At 29.0% G+C, this 27,602-nt stretch overlaps 1 non-coding gene across 1 annotated transcript; it reads left to right on the plus strand.

Annotated features, from left to right (window-relative positions):
* Positions 1 to 20,671: 20,671 nt before the first annotated feature.
* Positions 20,672 to 20,753, plus strand: Trnal-aag (transfer RNA leucine (anticodon AAG)). Its single transcript has one exon. It is a non-coding gene; the product is annotated as a tRNA-Leu (tRNA).
* Positions 20,754 to 27,602: the final 6,849 nt, after the last annotated feature.

A 27,602-nucleotide genomic window follows, 5' to 3' on the forward strand; every position in this document is an offset into this window, starting at 1 on the left:
TACAGTCGGCTTTCAATTCTTTATTCACAAATGCATGCGAAATAGTTAGAATCTGTATTTGTCATAATTCGGTTATTATAAAAATTTAATATTTAAATAAAGAGAAGATAGAAAATATGTAAATTAATATAATTTTCTGCATGATGGATATAACATTTTGTTACTTGACAAATTGTACTGATTCGGCACTAAGCTTATAAGGGAAGAAGGGAAATTTTTTCCCCTTCTAAATAACTTATTTTTCTATACGAAAGCAAACTTCAAACAAACAGGGGGGGGGGAATCCTTCTTCCTTCACCAAAAAAATTACATTATTATGATATTTTAAAGATGTTTAAAAAGCTTAAACTTATTTTGAAGAACATTCTTCTATTTTACAAACTCTAACTCAGAATTTAGTAATCTATCAAAAGAAGTTGCATTTGAGGATGTAATATTGTAGCGAAAATTGCTCCTTATGACCAAGCGCCCATGGTTCAGTCGGCTGAACGACGCATTCATCGCGGACCGGAAGGTTGCGGGTTCAAATACAGCAAGGCGAGCTGCCAAAAATTGCGTTTTAATTTCAATTTGCTTTATGTCAGACTTATGCAAATTTATGTTAATTATTCTAATATGTTATTTATGTAAATTCCTAATTTTCTGCGGGACTTCTTTTCTGCTGGCCTTCAAATTCTAGAAGGTTCTTGAACTGTATATAAGTAGTTTCACAGTCGGTTAGATTGTTATTAAACTCTTCAGTTGATCTTGAGTGTGTTCATTTCTATTGGACTTACTACATTCACTTCATCTACGTGACAATATATTAATCGCGAAATATAGAATATTGTTCGTATAAAATCATGACAATTTCTGAAACCTTACCTCAGTATGCCAATTAATAACTAATAACTGGATAATGATTAACATCAAACAACTTCACAGAAAAAAGTAAATTAGTGGATAAATGAAGATTTCAATCATTTGCCTCATGCTGGAAACTCTCCCTCTTTTTTTAAATCCTAAAATATTAATTATATAATTAAAAATTTTACATATAACGATGAAAATATTTCCAGCCTAATTAGATAAATCACGGACCAAATATCTAAAGCATTCTGTCATCGCTTTGTTCAAGCTCCATTGTCTTGAATCGGGTCTCTGGCAAGTCCCAAACCGATACTTTTCAAGAGAGTTGAAGGAACATTTTATTTTTCAAGGTAATTATAATTTAAACCCATCTGACTTTAGGATAACTGCTGCTTTGTGGAATTTCAGACGAAATATTTCAGCACCTAAAGAACAATATCCGTAGAAAATATATACCGAAACTTAAAATTTTTAAATTCAGCTTTGTTCTGAACAAAATTAACAATATGATTTAATGACCAGAATTTTTGTAAACCTGGTCTCATAATCCGTAAGGTTCTTTGTTGGTCAGATTGGGGAAAAAAAAAAAAAAAATGGAAAATTCTGCATTATCGAGGCCAATCCATTTGATCATTTTGTATGCGTCACTTGGGATTGGGAACAATATTTCATTTACATTGATTTTATGTGAAGCAAACTATTTTGACTAAAAGCTTAAAAAATTATACCTAACTAATCTGTTCCCTAGGAGTAAAATTTGAATCTAGGACAATTAATTCGAATTCGAGAAAAATAGAGACACTTTTTCAATACTATGCAAATAATTGAAATTCTGGATTTCTTATCTTTTTTATGTGATAATAATACTTTGTTGACATCTTTGTCGTAAACCTAGAAATCCCTTTATATAAAAATTTAGGAAAAAACGCAATAAAAATTGGAGGATATATTCAAATGAAAATGCAAACAATTTTTCAAAATGCACACATTTTATTTGTGTACTAAAAAGCAGATTTTTTTTAAATCTTAATTATTGTCTATTTTTTAATCTATAATTCATAATTCAATAGAATTTTGAAATCAGATTCTTCTAGATTTCACTGCAAGTTATCATTATTCAAATTTAAATAAACAAATAAGTAAATTGATTATTAATTTTTGAAAGTATCAAAATACAGAATTTTCATCAAGGACGCGCACGTGCAGAAAATTTCATAATTACATCGCATCAATGTGAACGAAACGATTACGGAATTCAATCTTTATTGAAACAAAACAAATCAAGTTAAATGAAAATGTGCAAAAGAAACAAAAAATGGCAGGAATTTGCTATGAATAAATGGCAATGAGGCCACGTGATTTATTTTTAATGGCAACGGATGTTAAACAAATAAAGTATGGCGGAATGTCTTCCTGTTTCCACCTGCTCATTTATTTAGGTTTCTATACAAAATGACAAAATTGTGACACCCAAATAACAGCAGACAAATAATCTGTCGCAAGCTTTCTTGTTTTTTCCGTAATAGAAGTCGCCGTCAATTGGAGGTTATATGATGCCATCTATATCCATTAGTTAGTTTGTACACGTTTTCAGACATCACAAAATTAATTATTTAGTTGTTTTGTATTCCTGATTTACTAGGAAAACATTTCTTTGTGTTACTGTTGCCTTAACTACTAGAATTGCGACAGAGAACCGGTCCTTATCTGAATAGTTAAAAATCCAGCACGCTTACCGGCTGTCAGGTTAGGCGAGCAAACTATTATCCTTTTACTATTTTTACATATATAAAGCTAATTTGTTTCTGAAAATCCTTTAACCCGTTGACGCCAGGTGTATTTCTCAATGATGTTGTTATGCATAGATAATTATCAAAATAATTTAATATCTGGTTTGGAACTATTTTGAAAAAAATTTGAAGTATGCCTTTGACGATGTCCTTCGCTTGGTATAAGGTTAAAAATAATAATAAATAACACGCTACCATTCTATTAAATGTTAACGTCTAGACTGGCGAACAAATAAATTTTGGGGGCAAGAGGCTTTGATGAAGAATTCAGCAGATTAAGCTATGCTTTCGAAAAGAACAAGATTTAATAACTGGTTTTTGGGGATGAGATATAATGGTTCATCGATATGCACATCTGGTTCTTAGTAATAGTATTGCTTTGCCTATAAATATGCATATTTATATTAATTTATTAGCTTTGAGAAGAGGCTGTTTTATGAATTCAGCAGGATAAATTTAATATTGTAACACTAGATTTATAGTTTGTGTTTGGGCTGCCTGCTATAAATAAAGCAAGCGGTGAAATAACACTGGAAATAGAAATAAGATCCGATTGTTATGAATCATATTAATATATTCAATTTTTAAACAGATTATGCGCGTGTTTCATTTTGTTCAATTGCCGAAAAAACAAGATTTTAATAACGCTTAATTATCTATTTGACTTAATTATAAATATAGTTTATTTTATAAAAAACTTGTGGCGAACAAAGTTTAATTAATTTATTTCGTTTATTTTAAAACAATCATGAATTTTCCATTTTTAAAGCAGAACATATTAAAATACGAATCCGCCATGAATTAGGTTACTTGCATGAATTGAATTTGAATCTTGATAAAATTAAAATCGCATGCTTTTCGGAGATTAATGCTTTTTTTTATATATATTTAATACTTATTTGCATGCTTTGGATAGTAGGATAATTTTTGTTTGTAGATGGAGTTACAAATTTAAAATTTTATTAAAACCCTATTTTAACCCCAACAACATAAAATAAAAAATAAAAAGGTTCAAATACAAAACTTGATGGTCTTATTTCACAAAAATAATATCAAAGGTAGTAACAAAATTGCCTTTATCTTTATTTTATTTTAATTTTTTCTCAAAATTTTTTCCCCGCTCCTATTCCATACCGAAGCCATTCAATTATTAAATAATCATTTCAATGAAAATAATATCTGAATAAAAAAGAGTGAAGTTTTAGTTGCTCAGCAATTAAAGAGCGCCTAAATTAACCACTTTAATTTTTGGTATTCTACTTTATTATTCTTCAAAATATTAATTTTGGCAATATTTATTAAAATACAAAAAAAAAAAAAAAAAAAAAAAGAGAGAGAGATTATGGAAAGGAAGAAATTAGAACAAGAGTTCACCAATACCTGAAATCAATAAAAAATTTCATTCTTTTAAGATGATATGAGTAAAGAAAATATCAAATTAAAGCACAACAAAGATATATCCATGTAAGCTATTTACCGAAGATCTATCAAGCACTTGTTGCGCGTCCATTATATTGTCATCTGATGTCCACGCTTGGCAAGATGCGGGATTGGACAATAGCTGTCATCCTCACTAGAGTATTATTCAAAATCCTGATATCCGCCACTAATCAGCACTTATACAGAAAAGTATATTAATCAGTTTTTAATTTACTAATTGCTATCATCAGTAACAGTTGTGAGAAGCATCAGTACATAGAGTTTAATAGTCTGTGATGTATCTTTAATATAATTTAAAATATTGATATAGCCTTATGTGTGTAAACAGTATTTAGTTATAAATATCAGTAATCGATATTCTGAGTAGTGAAACTCTTCATTTAATGCTTTATTTGACTCAGAAGCAACATGTGTTTTCATTGCTTCTTATGGAGTATCTACAACAATTTGCCAATAAAAGGGTTAGAATGGAATATCTATTCTTTTTTTTAATAAAAGTTTTTCTAAAGCACCAAAACGGGCAGAAATACGTATGACATCATTACCCGGTGATAAGTTGGTTCACAAATTCGGATTTAGGAATTTTAGACCCTAGGAAATACACATCATAAAACCTGTTTTTTTTTTTTTTTTCTTCTTCTTCTTCTTCTTCTTCTTTTTTTTTTTTTTTTTTTTTTTTTTTCTTTTTTCAATACACTAATTATTTTAATTTTCGTATTTCAGCACATTTTTCGCCGTGCTAATGGGTTGTTTTAGATTAATATATATTGATATTACTGAAGCAGATCTTTGGTTTTATAAATACTCTGATTACAAAGTGAACGTAATGTAATAAACAGTAATCTGACTAATATATTTGATAAAGTATTAATATTTTCTGATATTTAATCGTTCATAGAATTTATATTTTTTACAAGCTTATTTATTTGAAAATTAAAAAACTAAAGTATTTTTAATTGATCCACTTGCGGTCCCCTTTCAGGCTAGAAGCCCTATGTAGTTGTCTAGTCTGCTTAGCTGGAAATACGTCGCTGGTGACGCAAAAGCTTTCTGCTTACCATGGAGTGGCTATTCATTGAAATTTTGAATTGTCTAATTTGCAGTATACATCATGCTACATATGATCCAAGCTACTAAGATATTGAGACATATTTTCATTCGCTAAAAATTTTGAGGTAAATGATTGTTAAGAATAGAATAAAACGACAACAGAACAATAATATTTAAATAATCATGTTTTTATCTGAAAAATAACCAGAGCGAAATTTCTCCCCTTCATTTGATTGTATCTTTTCACTGTATACTTTGTTTTGTGTTTCGTATCGTCCTATGGTAAGTCAACCATCTAAATCTCCGACCCGCCACGAAGGCACACGGATTTAAACCTTAAAACTGAATGACCGGACCGCCGCAACAGCAACATTGGCGGGAACTATGGTTGAGTCCTAAGGGCCATCACCAGCCACGGTACAGCCCTCCCCGTAGAGCCGCGGTCCAACGGCCGGATGGTCTTCACAGATGTGGTCATAAAACTGTCACCCTTCCTTCGTGATGCCACCCCCACCTGTGGCAGCGGACCCACGACCAGAGAAATCTTCAGACGGCACGCGTTCCCCTTTCGACCGCTCAAAACCCTCAGTTTCTTTGACTCCCTTCCCCCTCATAGCCCAAAAAAATTTTCCTGCTCTTTGATGTTTATCCATCTACCGACATTTTGCGGGAAACTACAGGCGTACCGCGGGCGACGGGGGAGTGTGGTCCCCTAGTGGGTTGGATGTCAGATTTATGACCAAATCCGTGAGGTCGCAGGTCGTTGGACCGCCGCTTAGGAAGTACGTCCCGTCATCGATGGGAGGAGTCAGATCCCCCACCTATTAGTGTACCCTCCAGGGTGGTGAAATCCAACCACCATGCCGGAAGCATCTCATCCACATTTCGAGGTGCCCCCTCGAGGGTTATCGTCCTATGGTAAAGAGAATCGTATATTTATTTCGGAATGACTTTTCTTTTAGATAGACTGGATCAAAATTTTGTTACACACTTACGGTTTGTGAAGACAATATGCAAAATTTCATTTATTTATTTGGTTAGATTTTTGAGTCGTAGTGTTCACATACACAAAAACGGACGAACGTGTACCGCTTGATATATTTGTTTTAAGATTTGATACGGATCAAGAGGTTTTGATGTACAGTCCATTCTTCATTTAGTTTACTTATTATATATTTAGAGCGAGTGATTGTAGCCTAGTTCACCCCAAAATTGACAAATATTTACAAATTTGTTAATAAAAATACTGTGCCAAATTTCATCTATCTCTCTGGCTTCGTTCTTTCCGTTAGCGTGTACAGGAATGTATACGTAAATTGACCTTCTGCTGATCAATTTTATCTAAAATTTGATAGATAAGTACAATTTTGATTAAAACCATATATCATATTTCATTCATTATTTTTAGTTATTGAAAAAATAACATCTATGAATATCATTTCATCCTCATTTTATTGTAATTACTTGTACACAGACGGATGAATAGACTGACTTGCAGCTGAATAATTTGGCCCAAAATTTGAAGCTAAAGTACAGTTTTGGAGTAAAATACATATATCGAATTTTATTAGCCCAGCTCTTTCCATACTTCAGTTTTCCTCAAAATTTCATCAGTTAATCTTGTTCCATTTCTTATTCATTTTATTCTCAGTGCATTGATAGACGCATATACTGAACTTTTCATTGACGAATCTGGTCCACAATTTGATACGTAAGCATGAATTTGGTGCACAAAATTTCTCATCAGATTTCATTTATTCAACTTTTTTCACTGAGCTACTGGAATCACAATCAGATTGACGAATGCACAGAAAAGAATTCTATACATGATTTTCTCGGATTTCCCGTACATTAAAGCTCAAAACTTCTTTGATCTGAAAACTGATTTTTTAAAAGACAACTCCTTCTTCTGTTAGCATGAAACAAAGTCCAATTAAGGAAATTATGATTGTCATCTTCATTGCAAAAATAATTTTCAGTTTAGCATTCTTTCAGTCAAACTCAAGGAAAGATCCGTAGAGGTTAATGCTAAGTCTCATGTTTTTTTCTTGTTTTTTTTAATGCCTGAAGCAGAGCTTAGGGTGCTTGAGGCTTGAACCTAGCCTTTCTGTCAGACAAAATAGACATACATATTCGTTACGGTTCGTTGTTATTCTCGCTACCTCACAAATTGTTTTTACAAGATCTTATTTGTGTAGCGAACTTTGAAAAGGGTTCACATGGTAGCATTTATAAATGATCCTTGGATGCCTTGTGTCTTCTTTTTTCTTTTTTTTTTTTTCCCCTTAAAGCAAAATTCACTTCAGCTGTCAAAGAAAAGATGGATTACGTGTTTTTAAATCATTTGTTAGCTCCTCCCCAAATGTTTATCATTTCTTCCTTGTATTTTTGCCTTCCGGGAATCGGCAACACGTCTTCTATTATGGAATGCAAAAATTAATATAATCGTATTAACATGCTTCGAATTCTAACTAAAATTGCTTGATTGTTGATATGTTGACAAATTTGATGGTTCTTTAATAAGATTTTTGCGTGGCGTTCGAACATTTTTCAATCAATGGAATGTCGGAGATAAGAATTTTTATGATGAAGTAATAATCATTTGTCATACTTCGTTTTATAAAGCGAGATGATCAAGATATCAGAAATAAAAGGCTGTATAAAATATTTCACCAAATTATTATAGAAGCACTTACGAATTTTAATATTGATACCAATATTTATCTGTCATTTTTGAAGAACTTATTGATTGGTTGATCTATTGATTGATTGTTATGAATAAATTGCGATATTTTGCAACAAAGACTGACAGCCCCTAATGCTAAAAGAACTTCTATGTTCGAATAATTTCTCTGAATATTTGAATAATTTGTATTTTTGTATTGAAACATAAGATATTTGATTCCTCAAGCATCATAATTTTGTCATAGCTTTTAAATAATTTTAGAGGTTATTTAGATAATTCATTATATCTGTGCAGTGAATGAAAATATAATAAAACTCCCTCCTTATTATTTTTTATTTCTCGAACTAGAAATGCACAGGTATTTTCTGTTATAAATAAATATTGAAAGAATTTTTTTTCTATAATAAATAAATAAAATATTTCTTTATGACAGGAAAAATTTTAAATAGGATTCTAAATTAATTCGAAACATTTTAAAGTGTTAATGTTTTATATTGGATTAATCTATCTTTATCTGAATTTTTAAAATATGCTCTTAATTATATAGTATCGATAATATAAACACAAAAAATATATTTAATAGCATTGCAATACAAATGGATGTAAATCCAGTAACTAAAAGAATAGAAAGTATCAGTGTAAAATATTTTTAAAAAATTGGAAAATTTGTATAATTTGAAAAAAAAAAAAGAACAGTTTTTCAATTTTATACCAGATTATAAATTTCTTTCAAATTTCAGACACATTCTGAAAAAGGAAGGCTCTCTGTTCACATAGAAGACTGTCTGTGTGGTGAACACGATAATGCTTAAACACAACTAGATAGAAAAATGAAATTGATATCAAAATCGTAGAACTTGATCAAGTTTTGAATGCAATCTATAAATGGGAAGAGGTCTGGTATGTATATTTGATTTTCTTTAATTTGTTAAGAACCTAAACAAAAAAACTCGTCATATATATATAAAAAATCAGGGAAAACAAATCTGAAGCTGGTTTGTTTCCGGGTTTTGATGTTTTCAGGCAAAGATATTGATAATTTCCGAAACAAATAAACTTTTTCGTTATTTTAAAACTTAAAAGTTAAGTATTTAATAATGTGAATTTAATGGCAGTATTAATTTTCTGTCATTTCCATAAATTTAAAAAAAAATCATTTTTAACCATAGCTAAAGTAGCAAATGTAGTTTTAGCATGTTATTTCATATGATAACTGTACTTCATTAATGCATCCCTTCATGATGACACACAGGCAGTATTATATTTTAATCAACAATCATGGCAAACGAAAATGTTTTTTTATAAAATGGTTCATTTTATATTTAGCCTCATAGGACAGTGAGGAAATCGAGTATGGAGTTTGGAGAAATTCTCAACAATGAATAAAATTATTTAAAATAAAATTGGCTACTAATAGGCAATCAATTTGTTTCATATTGGATATGTATTTTTCTTAATGAAGCTGTTATTCATAGAAACCATAATCTAAAACAAATTCTGGACTTAATTTGTAAAATAAATCTAATTCCACTCACCTTTCCGTTTAATCATATTTGTAGCAAATATTCCAAAGGAAAGTATCAATATATCAAAATAATCTTTTTAAAAAAATTAGAAAGCAAAAACAAATATAAGACAGAAAATTAAAAATGAAATAATGAAACATTAACTTAAACCAAACGATTCCTAAAAGTTTTTATGCAAAATATTTTTATTAAAATAATAGCCAATAAGAATCATTTGTTTCCCTGCGAGGGGAAAAAAAAATAGATTTTCAGCTGCAGTTCTTTTTTATAAGATCTGAATAAATAATAAAACAGCAAGAAAATCGTTTGCACTCGAAAAAAAATTAATTATTTCGTTTTTCAATTTGCTTTTTTACTTCAATAATTACCTCATAGTAACCAATAATCAACTAAAAATTACAGACTCTGCATGCAAATGAAGAGACTAAAATTTATTCAATGTTATGCAACCAGTTGTCTGTCAGTAAAAAAGAATAAATATGTCGTATTTATACTTAATCTGTTAACTACTATCTATTGTAAAATAAAAATATTCCTGTTTAATAAGTCAGCTTTAACTGCATGGATAATGTTCCGTATGATTTCTTATCTATGGTGTATGGTATGGTGTCTGTAATGTTGTTTTAAACAGATATTGACACGTAAGATTTTTTCTATTGATTGAATGACGTTTCCCAAGAATTTGACGTAACTCATATTTTTAATATTTTTCTGCATATGTATAAATAGAAACGATATATATTAATAGAGAAATCCTGTAAGAAATGTTTCCTATAATTAAATTGAATAATTTATTAAATAATTGTCCTTTAATAATATGTAAATAGTATTTTGCTTTCTCGTTTCATTTATCTGCACAAATGCGAATTTGGTACATTAAAAATATTTTTGAACCTAAAATATTTACAATCTCTTATTACTTATCGTTGCAAATTTCGTATATTGATCTTCAACTGCTTTCTGCGTATTTACGCTGTTGCTTAATGAAACAATTAAGCGACTACAAAATTATAACAAGCTACAATCCTATCGTACTGAAATGCAGTTTCCTAAAATTAGCTGGCAGCGGTGGGATTCGAACCCACGCCTCCGAGGAGACCAGCGCCTTAGACCGCTCGGCCACGCTACCACGTCAGTATTAGGCGCTTTATTTCAGGAAATTCAAAAGCTGGCATTGCTCACTTTATAGAGCAAGGCTAAATCCATAAACCGGATTAGGTGATTAGCGCAACAATGTCATTCTTTCTATCACAGAAAATCTTTGCTATATCTGGAAAATAAGGAATAACTGGTTTTAAAATGAAATATAAGAGTTTTCCTCTTTTATTTCTCGGTTAATTTCCTTTTCAATAATATATTAATATCACTTACTTAATGCAAATATTTAAGCCATAAGATAAACTAGTTCATGAATTCGGTTTTCATTACAGAGTTACTCTTCTTTTCATCTAATGCATTTATTTTTATTTTGTTATATGAGTAGAAAAAATACTGTAATCTTCAAAAAAAAATCAAAATCTGCCAAATGTGTAGATTTTTGTCAAATTTTGAACCAAATCTATTCAGTGAAAGTTTATTTTCGAGTATAAATGACTTCGATAACAACAAAATGCAAAAATTTAAGTAGATGAAATTTGGTATACAAGTTTAGCATCTAAAATATAGATTCTTATCAAATCGTTTTGAGCTTTTGTATGCATGTAGCCAGAAATAACTAATAAATACAATGGTTTAAATCAACTAAATTCAGTACATGATATTGTGATTACAACTGTCGTTCAATGACAAATTTTGACTGAAATTTATCACTGAATGTCAGTTAATCGAAAAAAAAAAAAAAGCGTTTAAAATATATATTCGCGTGATAGATTCACTAAAAATGCTAGATTCACACTAAAAAAAATCTATACTTCGTATCTATTGTTCACCAATACCGTGCAAGGCATTTGCGACCTTTCCCAAGGTCTTCCAGTTTCTGTGTGGGGCGGGAAATAATAACTTCATTGGAGATTATGCGAGAAAGTTGAGAGGAGACCACCCTAGCAAGTTTCTAGTTTTAATATTATATATTTTACATTACCGCAATGAGGTATCTCTATTTTCCTTACAGTGGCTAAAAAAAAGTAAATAGTGCCCAGATATTTTTACAGTTGTTTTGAATTCAAGTATTAAAAAGCGTAATTAAAGCATTAATAATCTTCATGGTATCCCTAAGCCTGACGTACAAGGTTTCTCAAGGCAATACAAGCTAAGGGGATATTTTTTTTCCCTCCCTTCAGTTTCCAAAACAACGAGTAGATATCATTTAATAATTCCAATCAATGTATTGGAAATTTTTACCAATAAATTTTACGACGAACTAAACTAACAAAGCATTTAAATATGAATCAATCTCAAAATTGTTGATTACAGTGTTCCTGATACAACAATTTAAAAGCAATTTTAAATAAAGAAAAAAAATATTATTTTTATACAATCTTATTATTCTAATAAGCGCTAGGCTAAGGTTAGTATTGATTCATAATCTATTAGCCAACTGTAAAAACATACACACACAAAATCTTATCTTAAGCGTGAAAATTTGATTTATAAGCACTTTAAGGAATTATGTCCAAAAAGAATCCTAAGAATAATGATCTCAAATTTAAATGACTTATTTCACTTAATATGAATTGGTTCGAATACATGGTTTCTATAAATTAAATGAAAGCACAAAATTAAATTATCCTGAAAAAAAATGTTTTATGCAAATTATCTATTTGATAGTAGACCCTGCTGATCTTCACAAGAGCTATTTCTTTTTGTCCCCCATCTAACATCACTAATCCATTGATAAATTATTTTGTAATCAATTTTCAAAATATAAGTATTTTCAAAATCCATAATTGCTATCCTTGAATTATTATAAAAAACATGTTTCACCTTTCTACAGTATTTTTAGTATTTTTTTTATCTATAATCACACATAACATTGAAAAACAAGACTTCTACAAAAACACTTTATTGAGACACCCAATCTCCATCGCAAGGGACAAAAACTCATAGAAAATGGAATAAAACCAAATTCCACTGAAATGCTTTCCCTAAAAATATCTACTTAAACCATCTGCTCCTCTAGCCAGCACAATGCAAGCACTATTAAACATTGCTTTCTTCCTTTCCAGTCCACACAATGAATGCTTTTCTTCCTACGGTAGAATCAAGAAACATGAGATGGCTCTGCGGAGTGAATGTTTCCCTGGCGGAGTGCGGCTGCCCGGGGGCATGCGCATTCCATTCGCATGCATTCAGGTATGAGTGCGTGTGTGTGCGAAGGCACGTGACTGTCAGGTTCTGTCGGCAGCGATTCTCTCAGACTGCTTGTCGCCTGCGCTCGGGCGAAAAATAAAATAGGATGATAGCCTTGTATGAGGTGGGGAAAAAAATAGGGGCATTTGTAAAAATTACGTCTGTGGAATATATTAGAATTTTTAATTATAGGTTGCTTTGTATGCTAGATTTTGCAATCGGTTTTTTTTTCTTTAATGATTTTTTTGGCGGTTGTTAAATTTACCAATTAACTGTTATCAACAAGTGAACATAGGTTTAAGAGAAAAAGAAAATGGTTAATGGTTCTTTGTCTTTTAAATTGTATTTTTTAAACTTCTCTCTTTTTAAATATTTAAAAAAATAATAACACTCTCATGTTTAATTAATTATCTAAAGATATATTTTTAAAATGTATAAATGGTCAATAAATGTAAAATGTATAAATGGTCAATTTTTTAATTAATTTTTAATTAGAAAAAAAAGTTCCATACTAAAAATTCTGCTCTAAAATCGTTATAAATTCAATAAAATAGTAACACTCTAATTTTATATTCATAACATTCTCATTTAAATAATATTTTCATTTTAAATTGATCAAAAGATAGATTTTAAAAATGTCTTGATTGTTAATAATTTATTTTGAAGTGCGAAAAAAAAATCCACCTGAATTTCGTATAAAGTTGATGTAAAAAACCTAAATTCTTTATAAATTATATGGAAATATTGTATTTGAATGTGAAATTTGATTAATGCATTTTACAAGCTATGCAACTCCATTTTTAATTTTTGCTAATTTTAATATTTTATTCCTAATTTTTTCGACGAATTCTTTATTTATTATGAATTTTGAGCTAGTTTAACATATAAATATTTTTCTTTACCTGACATTGAAAAAAATTAATAATACTAATAGTACTAATAGTATATTCATAACATTCTCATTTAAATAATACTTTCATTTTAAACTGATCTAAAGATAGATTTTTAAAATGTCTTGATTGTTAATAATTTATTTTGAAGTGCAAAAAAGAAACCACACTTAAATTTCGCAAAAAATTGCTGTAAAAAAACCTACATTCTTTATAAATTATATGGAAATAATGAATTTGAATTTGAAATTTGACTAACGTATTTTACAAGCTATGTAACTCCATTTTTAATTTTTGCTAATTTTAATATTTTATTCCTAATTTTTTCGACAAATTCTTAATTTATTATGAATTTTGAGCTACTTTAACATATAAATATTTTTCTTTACCTGACATTGACAAAAGTGACTAATACTGATAGTACAGATTTCCCTCTTATTCCACCATCATGTCGACAATCATGCTTCATGGTAAGCATGCGATGGATCGTCCTTTCAATAGTTTTAATCGTATTAAAGCTTTCAAACAAATACTCATAACATGGTGAAAATTCAACTCGTCTCTGTTCTCTCCTAATCAATATAATCCACACTTCTGAGATTTTTAACTTCTAATTAAATTTTGAAAAGTCTTTTTTTTTTGTCAGAATTTATTACCCAAGAAGTCTCTATATTAGCCATTTTAAATCCGATATTCTCTAGAGCATTTGGAATCCCTTTTGCATCACGCAGTTAAATAAAACTATGCTAGCCTATGCAAATATTAAATTTTGATTAATTAAAAATTAGTTAAAATTTAATTCTTTCACAATAACTCTCGCTTTAGAGTATATTAATCTTTGCATCAATTTAAAACTTTTGTAAAAAATCAACAATATTAACTTTAATTACGGTAAATTTCTTTTTGTTTGATTTTACATTTTTTCAGATTTAGTATTAAACATAATTTTGTTTTAAAAAAAATCTCGATATATAATAACCATATGCAGTAAAAAAGTAATATTCCGAATAATAATTTTCAAGCAAAATAAATATTAATTAGAGAAAGCAAAAATAAATATTAGAATTTTCGATCTATCCATAACCATGTCTTTACCCTTTATCAAAATATGTAAAAATGTTTATGCATTGAATGCACTGGCTGATGCTACCAAGGCAAACTAAGACAAGATCGATGAATCAAGTCTAAATCACTATCCCACTACTATATTTTATGCTAAAGGTTCGAATCTCCTTTAATTTTTTCTCCCCCATCATGTACTTCATTTAAGACATAAAACATTTTTACGATCCTATTTTCGAGCAAAATAAATAAATAAATTTAAAAAATTGAGCCGAAAGTATTGTAAAGTAAATAAGTAAAAATATCAAAGAAATAAAAAGTATAAATTAAGAATTATGAATAAAAACGAATAATGGAGAAATATTTAGTTTGAAAAAAAAATTTTTGTAAAATTTATTGGAATATCTGTCAATAAATGTCATCTGTAATTATTTGTATTTTTAAAGCTTAAATTACAGAATTTGATCAATTGATATTATACTTTGAAGATACTTGTAATAGTACGAATCACTCGAATTTTACGCATTGCGAGAATGGGATTTTCTGCAACAATGTTAAAGTCTTGGTCTAATTTGATTAGAGTTTTAGCGAATTTGTTCCATCTAGTAGCCCATCGAATGAATTTAATATTCAACTTCTTTAAATAATATGATAGCTATAATTTAATTCGACTGAATTATATTGAGAAGATACAAAATTAACGGAACAAATAAGTATTCACAGAAATATTCATAAAGTTTTGCAAAGGCAGTATCAAATAAATTGAAACATTTGGGCACTTTTTTTTCTTCTTTAACTTTCAGAATACAAATTACAACTCAAAGGAAGGCTAATATTACAATTCCAAGGAAAAGTATCCGATCTGTTGTTCATAAGAATGGACAAAAATATAAATATCTAATTAAACACTTAAAAGAAACATACAAGAATGCACATCTTTCTTTCCTAGAATTCAAGTTCCTGATCTAAAAGCCACAAATGTTTAAGTTAAATAAATCTGTAACAAACTTATATTTCGTAATTTAGAGATATAACTTTAAAAAAATCGTTTGGGTCCAAGAAAATGTTTTATTTATTTAATATCGCGCATTAACTTGGAGTTTTTATTTCTTAAATGGCAACCATTCAATTCCTGATGTAAAAAAAAAAAAAAAAAAAAAACTTTGGAGTTTTGTTTTAATTGTTTGAAATTTATTTTCAGTTTTCTTTATATATATTTCGTCTGCACATAAATTATTATTACTATTGCTTATATTGCATTCAAATGCTTTCTTGTTATCCGAAATTTCACAAACAAAAATATTAATGAAAAGATAAATAATATTTTTAAAAAATGAGTAATAGCTCTTTTTTCAAAGACCGAAACAAATTAACACAAATTAAAGTCAAAATTTTAATAATGTATTATTTTTCCTCATCAAATGATTTTGACAAAAATAATAAATAAGTAGATTGGTCATGAAAAAATAAAATAAATAACCAACGTTTTTAAATTCCTTAATTTTTTCCCCCCAAATTAGAAGCACAAATGAATGGGAAACCATCTCAAAATATGCATTTTAAAATCGGCATGTATTTTTAAAACATCGCACAAAACATTTCTAAAGTTAAATACACATATCCAAAACTAATTATTCTATTGTAAAAGATATTTTATGCAATGGATATAAGTTTGCATCACAAACTTCCCTCCTTAGTGCATGAAGTGCCAATGTAAGTACTTTTAAATTATACGTACTTCATGCACTTATTGTTTGTAATAATCCATACGAAGAAAAAGCGACTCTCCATTAAAGTATAGAATCGGTACTTAAGTAATAATTATTATTTTCATTTCATCTTAATTCATCTATGTTTAATATAATAATTTCAATTTTATTGTGAAATTGGACTTTCTTAATAAAGATTTCTTTCATGCATATATCTCTTTTCAATTGCAGCTAATAAAAATGGATAGCATTTATTCTGCTTTACGACACTTTTGAAATTTTATAACATCATTACTACTTAAGATTAAAATGGACACCAACAGAAATACTCAGACATGACATTTAAATGAGTTATTATATTATAATTAATCTGTAAATAAAATTTGTTTGATAGCAAACATTCAAACAGAATAGTGATTTATTGAAATTTTTTATTAGTTCAATAGTTTAATTTAATTTTTGGTACTTACGTATTAAGCCACCGCAGCTAAAGATTTGGCAGTTTTTAAGAGCCACCAATCACTTTCCAAATTTAACACTTTCAAAATTCAATGCCACCGCAGCTACAGATTAAGCTCTTTATTGGCGCATTAGCTCAAAAACCGCCAAATCTGTGGCTGCGGTGGTGTTAATACGTAAGTACCGAATTTTTTAATAATTTTTACATGCAAGGAATGGCAACATAAAAGGACTTTAAAATGGTATAATGATAAAATTCTGAAAATGATGTTATCTTTTTTTTATTATCAGAAATTCAAGATCTCTCACGTGGTAAGTTTAACCTAAAAATATAGGTTTAAGTTTTTCCTGATTAATAAAATTACATCTAAATTTAATGTGTAAACAATAATTAAACAATTATTGTTTACACCATATTTTTAGCCAAGATAATTTCTTTCAACAACTGTGCTTTCGAATTCTTTCATGCTTTCAGTCTTGGTTCATAACAATTTTCATGCGTAGTGATGGCAGGTGTTATTCAAGCCATAAAAGCACCAAATTCTTCTGCAATAAATAGGCATAATTATACCTTCAATAATCAGGTAAAGGGGAAAAAAAAATTTGCATCTTTCCGCAGTCACACTTTTAAGTGCTTAATATACAACTATAACAGCCATACAATAAACATAACAACCTCTACTCATTAAAGCAGCTCATCTAGACTGCATAAAAGCCAAATCCCGTGGGAACCCTTTTTATTCTTCATCAAACTGATTCATCTTTTCAATGCAACACTCAAGGCCGTACCAGGACAATAACGATCTATTATTAATAGTCGTGTAGTGACGAACGATCGACAAAAATAAAAATGAAAAAAACACGACAAATTAAAGAAAGGGGACAGCGGGAATAAAAATAAGAAATAAATAGAAATTTCTTGGGGGCATGATACAATGTTTTAGTTCCATCTGGGCAGCTGGAAGCTGGTGTGTGGAACGCTAGGCACGCACGTAAATACGCCTCCGTAAAATGGTAATGGCTTTTCTTTCCACTACCGTGAGAACGGCAGACGAGAAAGTTGTGGAATTGGGGGGAGAGGGATGGACAGGGGATGATGCATGCCATCTGGTTTTGTTGTGCGGCTTGTTTACGGAATTTTTTATTTTTCTGTTACAGGGACTCTGCATGTTCTGTGTCATATTTGGTTGCTCCTATTTTGGTAAAGGTTAGAGTATGCAAAAAAAAAGGGGAGGGGAAGTATTTTTAACAACAAAAAAAAAAAGTGTCACCTCTTTTTTTTTTCTTCTTCTTTTTTTTTTCTTAAAGAAATATAAGCATGTTTGATTAAGGCAGCCGAAAAATATAACAATCACTTTAGTTAAAAGAAAAATGTCAGAAAATTAAGAAAAGATTAGAAATTTAATAAAAATTAAGGTTGTTGTTTCTTATGGCACTTGCCACAGACTTGCCTGCTGTGCGAAGACAACCGACTTAAGCCTAAGGGGGAGCGACTCTTGTTTTTATCGAAGAGCCACCATGGGCCAAGAGTACGACTTGACTACTCACGTATCATTCATTCGCTTGCACAACCCCTTTTTACAGGAGAACACATTCACACATCTCACAGATAGAACACCCATGCCCAAACCGGGATTCGAACGCGGGACGCCCATATCACGGGGAAGACGCGCTACCCCTATGTCAGGACGCCGGCATGAAATTTAATATCTTATGTAATGTGCTCCCTCCCTCTTTCTCATTAATTTTAATAGTTTCGCTAAGAATGACTGGACAAGAAAATCTTTTTAGTTTTTTCTTTCTTTATTTTTTTTTATTCATTTATTAATTTTTATTTATTTATTTATTTTGAAAAGAATTATTTTTTGAGTTTTGAATTTTTAAGCAATACCCCCCCCCCCATACGCATGCACTCTTTCTCTTCGCTTAAAACAAATTTGCATCAAGTCATATTCCTATGTTTCAAAACATCAAACTGTTTGCTTGGGAAATAAACGTAACTAAATGCAAAATACATAAATAAATGCGGTTTATAAAATTTAAAAATCTTATAAACTTTAGAAGATTTAAATTCTATTTAAATATTATATAAGCTAGAAGATGACGACTTATTGCAAAACTGTAATATAAAATAATTTTACTTTAAAATTTAATTAAGAATTTGAACAAAACATAAACTTTTTAACTAGGATAATTAGGACTCCCATTACGTATTGAAGGCTAGAAGCGTTTGAAGCGTAATAATTATTACAGTAGACTCCCGATTAACCGCGGGCGGGTTATCCGCGGTGCGGATTATCCGCGCCTGCCGCACAGTTTTTTTTTTTTTTTTTTTTGACTGATATTTTCAAAAATGTGCAGTTTTACAGTTATGCTTTTGTAATTACATAATACATTACAGTATTAAAACAGTACATATGTATTAATTTTTCTGTGCATCCTTGACGCCTCTCGTAAATACAACGCACTTTTCTGTTTTCATTAACAAAATGCATTTTAGGTATAGTTTTGAGTGATATACTAAAATATTAGCGTTAGTTAAACAGTTCCTGCTGTTTATTTTACGTTTTATTGTACATAAAACGATTTTTCAAAGTTGGAATGACTGTTTTCTCTTTTGCTATACCCGTTTTTAGCTTTTTTCGGATTATCCGCGATTTTTGTTATCCGCGGCGGCCGCGCCACCCAATTCCGCGGATAATCGGGAGTGTACTGTACTTTGACTTCAGTCGTTGTCGGCGGTTTAGCAATAAATGGTTTAACGGCGCTTTCGTATAGTTACTATATTTTTCATATTTATGCATTTTATTATCATTATATGTAAATATTAACGTCCTTGGAGACCAAATGTTTCATCGGAGATATTGGTAGTATTTAATTTCAATTAAATTTCTTTGAGATAAACTCCTGATCTTGATTCCGTCAACAAATAATTTTTAAGTCACAAATTGTCATATGTATTAAAGTCATACCATTTTAATAGTCTTACAAACGTTTCGTTCATTGTGCAGAAGTACCTGTCTAATAGAGATAATCCCATGACATAAAAATGCGATGAAAAAAGTGAATGTTACCTATCTTCTAAATTTTGCTTCATTGTAACTTCACTGTTTCATTCGCTTTGCAAATTACATTAATATTAAGCAGAATCCTTTTAGTTTTCAACAATCGAAGAAAATCAATATTTGATTAATATAAAATAGTTGATTAAACAATGAAAACCGTGTATATTTCAGGTCAACAACGTATAACAAAATCTATAAATTTGGCCCAAAGACCATACACCGAATTTCATCCGTCTGGCTCAAAGCACTTAACTATTTTTGTCACATACAGACGGACGGACATAATGTTAAAAATGCTATCTAAAACGTAAAGATTCGTCAAAATCCTCCACGCTCTCAATTTTGAAAACCAGACATATATTTTAATTATGTGACTTCTTATTTATTTTTTTAATTTTGATCTCTGTGTTAGCAGTTCCAAATAGTAAACTTTGGTTTATTGAATTTCGAGTCACTATCTATAAAGTTGATTTCAATATCTCACTTATGAAACATTCAACTTTAAAAATAATTTTAAACCTAATAGTAAAAATTTAAAAAAAATAAATAAATACTATTTAATTATAGATTTGAATTTCTTTAAATCATAAATTAACGTATCTTATTAGAATTATAAAAGATTAAAGTAAAATAAAATTTATAAAAGGTAATTAATTATGTGTACTGTTAAAATAATGCTCCAAAATGTAAATGACATATAATTTCATTTGAAAAAAAATTAAATGCACGATTCTTGACGAAAGGTAACAATTATGAACGAAATAAGTCATTCATAACATACGATTTTTATTTATTTATAATTTCATTATCAATTACTTTTTTACTGAAATGAATGTGAAAAATCGATATCGTTCAGCGGTAGCGTGGCCGAGCGGTCTAAGGCGCTGGTTTAAGGCACCAGTCTCCTCGGAGGCGTGGGTTCGAATCCCACCGCTGCCAGAAGCTCTTTTTTTCTCATATATAACTTTTAGGCTTGAAATTAGAATAAGAAAAGGGATTCATTTAGCTTATTAGATAAATTTAATTTGATTCATTAATTAATTTGATTAATTAATAATTAAGTAACAAATCAAGACATATCATTTTGTCTGAGATAACGAACTGAAGCATCTAAGTTTCTGACTTACTAAAAAAATGTGTCAGAACTTATGCCAACCTACATAATTTCATAACAGACAGACAGTACAACTTATGCAGAACTTTGTATCACATTAACATAATAGTATGAGCTTGCATTTTGATCTGTAAATTTAACATTGATTTTGCTGCCAATTGAATTAATTATTTTTCAACTTTATATTCTTTTGAAATTGAGAGTGAAGTATTTACTCTCATGTATGAAGTTATTATTCAACTTTATGTTCTTTTGAAAATGAGACTGAAGTATTTACTCTCATGTATGAAGTTATTATTCAACTTTATGTTCTTTTGAAAAAGAGAGTGAAGTATTTACTCTCATGTATGAAGTTATTATTCAACTTTATATTCTTTTGAAAATGAGACTGAAGTATTTACTCTCATGTATGAAGTTATTATTCAACTTTATGTTCTTTTGAAAAAGAGAGTGAAGTATTTACTCTCATGTATGAAGTTATTATTCAACTTTATATTCTTTTGAAAATGAGAGTGAAGTATTTACTCTCATGTATGAAGAAGCTCAAAAGTATGAAGAAATCGTGCACTATTTGGATCTTTTATTACTATGACTTGGTCGTTTCTATGAACATTTATTGACAAAGAACTTAATGGCAACCTATTAAAATAACTTTATGGGACATTACTATGAAATCAGCTATAATTATTTATTATTGGTAGAGCATTAATATAATTTATACCACCTAATAGATTATTTATATGCAACTGAAAATGACTTTTTACTAAGCAAAATTTTTATAATATTGTAAGCATCGTTTTGTCATTTTTTTTTTTTTTTGTTCAAGAAATTAAAAAGTTAGTTTCATTAATCATGAAATATGTTTAATTCCCATGTGGAAAAAAGAATTTAAAGTTTTTTTAAAAAATGTAAATCTTTAATTTTTTTTTTCTTTGAAAAATAAAAAATATATTTGTCGATGTTTTTCCCCTTCTCCACCCCCCACCAACGAGTTTCTATTATTATAGTTTTTATTTATTTATTTATCTATTTGAGTACTTTTCAAAACTTTCTTATTTCAATATGCGAATTTTCTTGTATCAATGAAAGGGAGAATTGTTTTTTATTTACACAATTTTATTTTCTCTTATATGAAATTACGTAGACAAAAGAAAATATTGCAATCGACGAAAAAAAAAAAATCGAACTCAAACTTTGACATATCTCCTCGTTTCAAACATTCTAGAATCCGAACTAAAAAAATCATTTTTGGAATCATGTTTATCTGTTTCTGAACACTATAATTCAAAATTGCTCTAACCCTTTAAAGGATCATTTTTTTCTACTCATAATATGTTAAAATACTTTTAGGCTTGAAATTAGAATAAGAAAAGGGATTCATTTAGCTTATTAGATAAATTTAATTTGATTCATTAATTAATTTGATTAATTAATAATTAAGTAACAAATCAAGACATATCATTTTGTCTGAGATAACGAACTGAAGCATCTAAGTTTCTGACTTACTAAAAAAATGTGTCAGAACTTATGCCAACCTACATAATTTCATACAAAGATTGATAAATTTGGTAGGAAGCATACTTCCCACGGCCCTAGAAAGGGTTAAACTGGAAGATATGAAATGTGATATATGATTCTTACACAAACTTTCAGATGTTTGCCAAATTTTACCAAAATCTTTCAGAGGAAGTTTGGCTATCTGAATATAAGTTAACACGATAACAATAAAAATAAAGAGAGCTAGATAGATATAGATACACAGATTTAATATTTGAAACATACATACGATTCAAATTTTGAATTAAATCTGACAAGGGTTTAACTGTCTGTAGTTTCTTACTTTTGCACATATGTAAATACAATGTCTTAAAAACACAGGGATCTAAGTAAATGAAATCTTGATATTAGAACTTGTAGTTTGGTATCTCATTTTGGTTTCAATCGGTCGGAAAAAAGACGAAACAAATACATATTTGATTTTCTGGTACTTGTTTATTAACTGCATCTCAACAATTAATCGCTAAATATCATATGCTATTTTATAACTATTCTACTTCAAATGGAATTCGATCAATAATATGGAATTATCTGTTTGTTTTGTCATATTACGAATTATGCATTTTTCATATATAAGACTCTGAAAATAAAGCTCTGAGCATCTTGGATTTTACGTCTTTGCCCAAGGTCGACAATTTTATGTGAGTGTGGGTAAGAGAATATCCCAATTACTAGAGATAATGCGAGAAAGTTTTAAGGAGACCAGATGTAAAAGTGCTTACTTCCTCCCCACCACCACCATTACAATCTTCCACTGGTCTACTCTTAGAAAGATTGTTTTAAATGGACACATTTATAGCTAAAGTAAAGAAATTTTTTAAGGATATTCATTTATCTATTGCCCAAGGGAAGTTGAGGGGGAGGGAGGGGATGCTGAATATTATAAAACTGTTTCAGTATTTATTTTATAGATTGATTTGTTTAAAATTAATAGTTCATAAAAAGGATAATTAAAAAAATTGATTTCCTAAATTTTAAAATGAAAATAAATAAATAAATAGGACGAAAGAAAAAATATTCAGAAAGAATGACAAAGAATGACGCTTTTAATTCTGAATGTGATAAATTTTCCCGCAACAAAAAAATAAATTCGTTTTTTTTTTCTTTTTTTTTTCCATTATTCCATCTTTCAAATCGAAAAGAAATCATTAGAATCGGTGGCGATTTTTGTCTAGGCATCGCATTTGCCTGTGGAAAATTGTTCTAAAAAATTTTATTTTTCAATTTGGTAGATAAATGAATTTAAAAAAATATAAATTCTATTAATTATAAAATATTAACATAATAGTAACTTTTTATTTAGTATAACTGATTATGTTCGGATAAATTTCATTATATTTGCTTAGTCACTATTGTATCTAAAAGCACCAAACTTTATTATTAAAGCAGAAGTTTTTGTTTCATTAATTTGCATAATTATTTATTACGACTGAAGACTATGCTGAGTTCATACCTGTATAAAATATTATTACTGTATACAGGTACGGACGCTTAGTCTTCTGTCATAATAAATAAATATGCAAATAAAGTTAACGAAATAAGAAAATAACTTAAATAAATCATTAACATGTTAATTAACATAAAAATTTACTGACTTGTGAAAGTAAATTGATCATTTTCTAAAAAAAGGGGTCACATAATTTCATTGACTAGGGGCAAAAAGTGCATACACCTGCCATTGATTCGAGTTTTATAAATCACATAGGTGCATAGATTAATATGTATATAAATAATTTTTGATAAAGTATCAATAGATAATAATTTTAAATGATTTTATAAGCCACTATTTTTTTAAATTTATTATATAACATAAAAATATTATAACATAAAAACTGTTAAAGAAAGCTCTGGTATAAAATAATGAAAAAAATTGTTCATTTATCAAGTAATTAAATTATAAAACAAAAATTCTTAAAAATAGAAATCTTGAATAATAAAAAAAAGAAATTGGATAAATGCAACTCCTTAATTACTGCAAATATATTGAAGCACTAAATTATTTCTTCTATCAATAAACTTAAAAAAAATTTAAATTAAAAAAAAATGGGATGAATCCTTGCCATTGATTTAAACTTACGAACTCCTTTTAAAAATTGCTATTATGTTGCTTCGAAATGGAACTGCGATATTAAAAAACTAAATTAAACTTCTGTAAAAAACATTGAAAAGAAATAAAAAGAAAAAATCTGCAGTTTGCTATGCTAGCGAGGAAGATTTCTAAACATAATATTTTTAATTTATACTTTTATAAGATTTATCATCAAGGCTAAAGCAGTTCATAAATTCAACAGGTGGCATAAAGTCAAAACTTCTAAGAAATGTAACATCGCCTTAAGGAAAAAAAAAAAAAAAAAAGTGAAAAAAAAAGATAGATAAGAAAGATACATTTTCTAAACTCATCAACAGGCCTACTGTTCGAATGTTTTCAATACCTACCACATGCAACTTTGACCATCAATTAAATCTTCAGGTTACACATAAAAACGATTATAAAAAGAAAAAAAATTCTTAAAAAATCAAACATCCTCCCCCCCTCCCGATTTCTTTGTCAGCAAAAAATAATTTTTACTCAAAGAAGTCTTCCACTAGAATAGACCCCACACGCTGGGTAGGATGGAAGGCCCTGAAAAAAAGAGACCCTTCAAACAACAATGGCGTAGGACCACTCGCTGATTGCTAATACTCTCCTTGTACCAAAGAAATCTTTGATGGAGGTATTAAGATATTCCTTTCATCAAAGACATAAGAAGGGTGGAGCCTCTCTATCAAAATATCGACCCCTGAGGCTTTACATCTGCGGTGGTCTGCTATTATCAGGAGGAATAAAAAATTTTTACTTCTTTGAATGGCAACCCCAGGCACAAATTTCAGCCATTTAGCACGCCATTGGGAAAGACGTCTTTCGAGATCTAAGAAATTCGATGTAATTAATTGAGTAGAGAGAAAGGTTCTTACAAATTAATTTATGTTTCCATAAATTGTACGATGAGTTCTTTACGGGTGACAGCAGTTTCCTTTGAAATATTCATCAGCGAATTAAGTTTGTTAGTCATTCTGTGTTGTTGTCGTAAAAAACATTTTAATATGTTTATTGGAGTGATAGTTGTGTCCGTGGAGTTTGATATGTTGACTGATAATGGCACTGAAAGTTTGGGATAATTATCATAAAGGGCGCGGAGGCAATTTGCATCTTTTTCTGCATTGTTAATTCGTATAAATATTAATAAAACGCATGCTTATTAATTACTGAAATGAACGATAAACGAGTAGTCTGAAAATCTGCTATCTGTAAAGCATAGATTAATATGCATATAAAGGATTTTTGTTAAAGTATATAATCGCAATTGATTTCAAATGCCATTATTTTCTAAATTTATAATTAATTCTCTTTTATATATGCATAGAAAGCGTCAGTCTTTTGAGAATTTTTTACTTCTTTATATGTGAATAATCTGTATGTATCGCAATCGTTAAAGTAAAAAAAAAAAAAAAAAATACATCCTATAGAGAAAAAGTATTTAATTGTTAAAAATTCGTCAAGGTGGTTTTGATAATTTACACATTTTAGATTACCATAAAGAAGGGAAAAAAAAAAAAAATTGGAATTGTATCCTTCTATTTGTCTACCAAGTTAGACTGATAGGAGCGAGAGCAATGTAAGAATACAAGGCCCACCCCACGTCCGAGACCCCTGAATCACGGACTAATTTCAGAAAAGGAAAATACTTTCACTTATTTTTTTTTAAATATGAATAATCGTTCGTTTAAATATTACACGATTGCTAGACTTTTCATGTAGAATAAAGCGTCATTATTCGTAATCGTGATTGTTGAACTTTTTCACTGTAAAATCCAAGAAGGATTTTTTTTTTTTTTTCCCGTAACAAATGTAAAGCTCTTTTACTCAGAGCAAATTTTTTCTCTACTAAAGCAGAAAACAAATTTATTTCCACTTTTTGACCAATTTCATAACTTTTAAAATAATAATTATTATCATTTATATGAAACTTGAATTCTAATATACATTTATCAGTACTTTAATTACCTTATAAAATTAATATAAAAGCATGAAAAGTCCCATCATTCCACAAGTTAGCGGAATGATGGAATATGATAATGAAATAATGATATTGATGGAATATGATAATGGAATAATAATGATGATGGAATATGATAATGGAATAATGATAATGATGGAATTTAAATAAAATTTAAAAAATAAAGACAAATTTCTATGATATAAATTTTAAAGATGTAATAAAGATGTTTAAATATCTGTAAATACATAGGAAAGCATTCGCGTAAAACTGTTTAGTTGTATGCATTCAAATAAGATGTTTAGCGGAACATAAAAATAAGCTGCTTTGCTTTTTATTACTCATAATCATCAAAATTAAACGAAGCTCTTGAATTACATATTTATGTCTAGTATAATTTCTTTAGGGAAAAAGAATATATATTTTTTTTATTTCTATTGCATATAAAAATTCGTTCCTATTCGTTTTTGGTGTCTTTTTCAAAAAGTAATATTATTATAAAATGTAAACCTCATATAAATCAATTTTATTTAAAGAACTTTTTTAAATATCATAAATAAAAATTAAAATCATACCATCTGCTTACCCGATTATTCGGCTATTTCCATTCAAAATAGTTTTAAAATTTAAATGTAAGTAACTAGGGGACTTGGCCTTTCTTCGCTTTCTCTCACCAACCCCGATTCTGTCCTCGAATCATGCATATCCTCAGGTTAGTGGGGTTCCCTGAGAGATTGATCCCCCCTCCGACAACAAAAGTAAATGGAAACAAACTGTTTTAAAAATGTCATGAACAAAAGAAACTTAATTTCAAATTAAAAAAGAAAAAAATATTTTAGTATTAGTTAAAATTTAGAAGAAATCGCATCTTAATTTTAACTTTTTCGGCATAAATGAAGAATTGAAACATGAAATAAAAATAAATAAATAAACAAATTAAATAAAAAAACTGTATTAAAACCGCTAAGTTTTTCTTTGCATATTTTCTTCCGCTGATATCGCTGTACTCCCCATTACTATTTAAAGAAGCAATGCTGGGTTAACACGTGTATTGCTTAGGAATTCAGACGATTGCTAGCC

The sequence above is a fragment of the Argiope bruennichi genome, chromosome 7 (assembly GCF_947563725.1).
Source record: "Argiope bruennichi chromosome 7, qqArgBrue1.1, whole genome shotgun sequence".
Taxonomy (NCBI): Eukaryota; Metazoa; Arthropoda; class Arachnida; order Araneae; family Araneidae; genus Argiope; species Argiope bruennichi.